Source organism: Aegilops tauschii, chromosome 1, assembly GCF_002575655.3.
Source record: "Aegilops tauschii subsp. strangulata cultivar AL8/78 chromosome 1, Aet v6.0, whole genome shotgun sequence".
NCBI classification, from domain to species: domain Eukaryota; kingdom Viridiplantae; phylum Streptophyta; class Magnoliopsida; order Poales; family Poaceae; genus Aegilops; species Aegilops tauschii.
In genome coordinates, this window is record NC_053035.3 from 405,208,810 (window position 1) to 405,214,809 (window position 6,000).

Consider the following 6,000-nt stretch of genomic DNA (forward strand, 5'->3'; position numbering starts at 1 on the left):
TTCGCATTGTGTAATCTAGGTAGGTGGTTAGGGTAGATATGATCTCATCTCATGTATAGTCTGGAGTATGGGTCAAGACTACCAACTACCCGCCGATCCTTGTAAACTTGTTGAGCTATATAACATGCACGCGTCCCTGCAGGATTGCATATGCTTCCACAATCGTAGCTTTTACATGGTATCAGAGCCATCCTCGAGCACATCCATGGCGTCTTCAAGTTCCTTCCCATCCTCGCCATTCGCACACGCCGCCACCGAGAAGCTCACGAAGTGCAACCAGGCTCTATGGCGGGCGACGGTGCTCTCGGCCATCCGAGGAGCACAGATGGCCAAGTACCTCGACGTCGCGCAACCGCTACCGCTCATGCATATTGATGTGGCCTCATCTGACGGCAAGACGACGGCGAAAGCGCCGAACCCTGATTTCCAAACCTGGTATGCTCAAGACCAACAAGTCTTCTCCTATCTCCTGATGATACTTCCTCGTGAGATAGCCATCCAGGTTGCTTCATGCCACACCTCTGCTGAGCTCTGGAACACGGTGGAAGGGATGCTTGCATCTCACACCTGTTCCCAGACCACCAACGTCCAGATCGCCCTTGCCAACTTGCAGAAGGGCAACTCCTCCATCATCGACTACGTCGGGAAGATCAAGTCTCTCTGCGACGAACTGATCACTAGAGGGAAGAGGGTGGACGACGACGACATCGTCTCCCACATCCTGGCCGGGCTAGATGAAGACTTCGACCAGGTGGTGTCCGCTATGTGTTCCCGGGTGGAGCCAGTGACCGTGTCCGAGCTGTTCTCACAGCTACTGAGCTTCAAAATGAGGCTCAATCTTCGGGGTGGAGGGTCCCAATCCTCTTCCAACGCCGCTACTCGAGGCCATAGAAACGGCGCTGGCGGTGGTGATCACGGTCGCCGCCAAGGCGGCAATGGTGGTGACCGCGGCGGGCGCGGCGGCGGCTACTCCGAACCTGGAGGACGCGGCGGCGGCAACAACGGCGGCGGAGGCAACTACAACAACAATCATGCCTCTGCCCCTAGGGTCCAGTGCCAGATCTGTGGCAAGATGGGCCATCCAGCCTGGAAGTGCTGGAAGCGCTACGATGAGTCCTACCAAGGCATGGAGGAGAAGTCGGCCAACCTCGCTGCACCTCAGTACGGGGTGGACACGAACTGGTACCTGGACAGTGGTGCCACCGATCACATCACAGGAGATTTGGAAAAGCTGACCGTGCGTGATCACTACACTAGAAACGAGCAGATTCATACTGCCAGTGGATCAGGTATGGTTATCAAACATATTGGTCATTCAGCTATTCATACTCCTGAGCGAGATCTCCTCCTAAATAATATTCTTCATGTACCTCAAGCCAACAAAAGTCTAATCTCTGCTAGCCGCCTTGCTGTTGACAATGATTCCTTTGTTGAAATTCATCCCTACTCTTTTCTTGTCATGGAACGGGGAATGAAGAAGGTGCTCCTTCGAGGCAGGGGTAGAAGAGGACTCTACCCAGTTAGGCACACGGGATCCGACGCCAAGAAGCACATGCTCAGTGCCACCAAGCTATCTTCGGATAGGTGGCACCGACGTTTAGGCCACCCATCTCCTCTTATTGTTAGCAAAGTCATTAGCAAGAATAATCTCCCGTGTGCAAATTCTTTCAATAAAGATTCTGTATGTGACGCCTGTCAAAAAGGCAAAAGTCACCAGTTGCCTTATCCTAAGTCAATAAGTGAATCAAAATTTCCTTTAGAACTTGTGTTTTCTGATGTTTGGGGTCTTGCTGTTGAAACAGTAGGAAGGAAGAAATATTATGTGAGTTTCATTGACGATTTCAGTAAATTCACTTGGATATACTTGATCAAACACAAGTCTGAAGTCTGTCAAAAGTTTCATGACTTTCAACATCTAGTAGAGCGTCAATTTGATCGTAAGATTCTTGCTTTACAAACGGACTGGGGAGGGGAGTATGAAAAGTTGAACTCCTTCTTCACCAAGACAGGCATATCTCACCACGTCTCGTGCCCTCATGCTCACCAATAGAACGGGTCAGCTGAGAGAAAACATCGACATATTGTCGAAGTGGTTCTGTCTCTTCTTGCTCAAGCCTCTATGCCCTTAAAATTTTGGGATGAGGCCTTCATTGCCGCAACCTATTTGATAAACCGAATTCCTAGAAAAGTCCTCAAGTTTGAGACACCCTTTGAAAAACTATTCTATGAAAAACCCAACTGTTCCATTCTTCGGATCTTTGGGTGTGCCTGCTGGCCGAATCTTCGACCCTACAATGACCACAAGCTTCAATTCCGTTCTAAGCAATGTGCTTTCCTTGGGTATAGCAATCTCCACAAAGGGTTTAAATGTCTTGACATATCCACTGGGCGTGTTTATATCTCCAGAGATGTATTCTTTGATGAAAATATCTTTCCTTTTGCTAGTCTCCATCCAAACGCCGACACTCGTCTGAAATTTTATTACTTCCTCCAGAGTTATTAAATCCGTCTGATCATGGGGGTGAATGTTATGCTGATGATCATGTGTTTAATAACCCTAATCCTGCCACTAATGGAGACTGTGCTGATGAAAACAGTGCTCCAACCATGATTTTATGCAGCGACGTACATGCGCCAGACACGAGGTTGATTCGGCTGGCAGTGTTGATCCCGAGCGATTCGGTGCAGAAGAAGCAGGCGGGACCTATGCGGGTCCCGGGAGTGCTTCGCCGCCGCCAACACCGCGTGGTGGATCTGGCGCATCAGTGCGTGCCACGAAGTCCCGCGCGCCAGTGCGGTCGGGCTGGGGTGACACTGTTGGGGAACGTAGTAATTTCAAAAAAAATTCCTACGCACACACAGGATCATGGTGATGCATAGCAACGAGAGGGGAGAGTGTGTCCACGTACCCTCGTAGACCAAAAGAGGAAGCGTTAGCACAATGCGGTTGATGTAGTCGGACGTCTTCACGATCCGACCGATCCGAGTACCGAACGTACGGCACCTCCGAGTTCAGCACACGTTCAGCTCGATGACGTCCCTCGAACTCCGATCCAGCCGAGCTTTGAGGGAGAGTTCTGTCAGCACGACGGCGTGGTGACGGTGATGATGATGCTACCGATGCAGGGCTTCGCCTAAGCACCGCTACGATATGATCGAGGTGGAAGATGGTGGAGGGGGGCACCGCACATGGCTAAGAGATCAAGAGATCAATTGTTGTGTCTAGAGGTGCTCCCCTGCCCCTGTATATAAAGGACCAGGGGGAGGGCGTGCCAGGGAGGAGTCCTACTCCCCCCTCTTTTCCTAGTTGGAGTAGGAGGGGGAAAGGAAGGGAAGGAGAGAGGGGGAAGGAAAGGGGGCGCCGCCCCCCTTCCTTGTCCAATTCGGACTAGAGGGGGAGGGGGCGCGCGGCCGGCCTAGCTGCCCCTCCTCTTCTCCACTAAGGCCCATCTTGGCCCATTAAATTCCCCGGGGGGTTCCGGTAACCCCCCGGTACTCCGGTATGTGTCCGAAACTCCCCGAAACCGTTCCGGTGTCCGAACATAGTCGTCCAAATATCGATCTTTATGTCTTGATCATTTCAAGACTCCTCGTCATGTCCGTGATTATATCCGGGACTCCGAACTACCTTCGGTACAACAAAACACAAAACTCGGAATACCGATCGTCATCTAACTTTAAGCATACGGACCCAACGGGTTCGAGAACTATGTAGACATGACCGAGTCACGTCTCCGGTCAATAACCAATAGCGGAACCTGGATGCTCATATTGGCTACTACATATTCTACGAAGATCTTTATCGGTCAAATCACATAACAACATACGTTGTTCCCTTTGTCATCGGTATGTTACTTGCCCGAGATTCGATCGTCGGTATCTCAATACCTAGTTCAATCTTCGTTATCGGAAAGTCTCTTTACTCGTTCCGTAATACATCATGTCGCAACTAACTCATTAGTCACAATGCTTGCAAGGCTTATGGTGATGTGGATTACCGAGAAGGCCAAGAGATACCTCTCCGACAATCGGAGTGACAAATCCTAATCTCGAAATACGCCAACCCAACAAGTACCTTCGGAGACACCTGTAGAGTACCTTTATAATCACCCAGTTACGTTGTGACGTTTGGTAGCACACAAAGTGTTCCTCCGGTAAACGGGAGTTGCATAATCTCATAGTCATAGGAACATGTATAAGCCATGAAGAAAGCAATAGCAATACACTAAACGATCAAGTGCTAAGCTAACGGAATGGGTCAAGTCAATCACATCATTCTCCTAATAATGTGATCCCGTTAATCAAATGACAACTCATGTCCATGGTTAGGAAACTTAACCATCTTCGATTAACGAGCTAGTCAAGTAGAGGCATACTAGTGACACTATGTTTGTCTATGTATTCACACATGTATTATGTTTCCGGTTAATACAATTCTAGCATGAATAATAAACATTTATCATGATACGAGGAAATAAATAATAACTTTATTATTGCCTCTAGAGCATATTTCCTTCAGTCTCCCACTTGCACTAGAGTCAATAATCTAGATTACACAGTAATGATTCTAACACCCATGGAGTTTTGGTGCTGATCATGTTTTGCTCGTGGAAGAGGCTTAGTCAACGGGTCGGCAACATTCAGATCCGTATGTATCTTGCAAATCTCTATGTATCCCACCTGGACTTGGTCCCAGATGGAATTGAAGCGTCTCTTGATGTGCTTGGTCCTCTTGTGCAATCTGGATTCCTTTGCCAAGGCAATTGCACCAGTATTGTCACAAAATATTTTCATTGGACCCAATGCACTAGGTATGACACCTAGATCGGATATGAACTCCTTCATTTGCTGCTTCTGAAGCAGCTATGTACTCCGCTTCACACGTAGATCCCGCCACGACGCTTTGTTTAGAACTGCACCAACTGACAGCTCCACCGTTCAATGTAAACACGTATCCGGTTTGCGATTTAGAATCATCCGGATTAGTGTCAAAGCTTGCATCGACGTAACCATTTATGACTAGCTCTTTGTCACCTCCATAAACGAGAAACATATCCTTAGTCCTTTTCAGGTATTTCAGGATGTTCTTGACCGATGTCCAGTTATCCACTCCTGGATTACTTTGGTACCTCTCTGCTAGGCTAATAGCAAGACACACGTCAGGTCTGGTACACAACATTGCATACATGATAGAGCCTATGGCTGAAGCATAGGGAACATCTTTCATTTTCTCTCTATCTTCTGCAGTGGTCAGGCATTGAGTCTGACTCAACTTCACACCTTGTAACACAGGCAAGAACCCTTTCTTTGCTTGATCCATTTTGAACTTCTTCAAAACTTTGTCAAGGTATGTGCTTTGTGAAAGTCCTATCAAGCGTCTTGATCTATCTCTATAAATCTTGATGCCTAATATGTAAGCAGCTTCACCGAGGTCTTTCATTGAAAACTTCTATTCAAGTATCCTTTTATGCTATCCAGAAATTCTATATCGTTTCCAATCAGTAATATGTCATCCACATATAATTCAGAAATGCTACAGAGCTCCCACTCACTTTCTTGTAAATACAGGCTTCTCCAAAAGTCTTTATAAAACCATATGCTTTGATCACACTATCAAAACATTTATTCCAACTCCGAGAGGCTTGCACCAGTCCATAAATGGATCGCTGGAGCTTGCACACTTTGTTAGCTCCCTTTGGATCGACAAAACCTTCTGGTTGCATCATATACAACTCTTCTTCCAGAAATCCATTTAGGAATGCAGTTCTGACATCCATTTGCCAAATTTCATAATCATAAAATGCAGCCATTTCTAACATGATTCGGACAGACTTAAGCATCGCTACGGGTGAGAAAGTCTCATCGTAGTCAATCCCTTGAACTTGTCGAAAACCTTTTGTAACAAGTCGAGCTTTATAGACAGTAACATTACCGTCAGCATCAGTCTTCTCCTTGAAGATCCATTTATTCTCAATGGCTTGCCGATCATCGGGCAAGTCA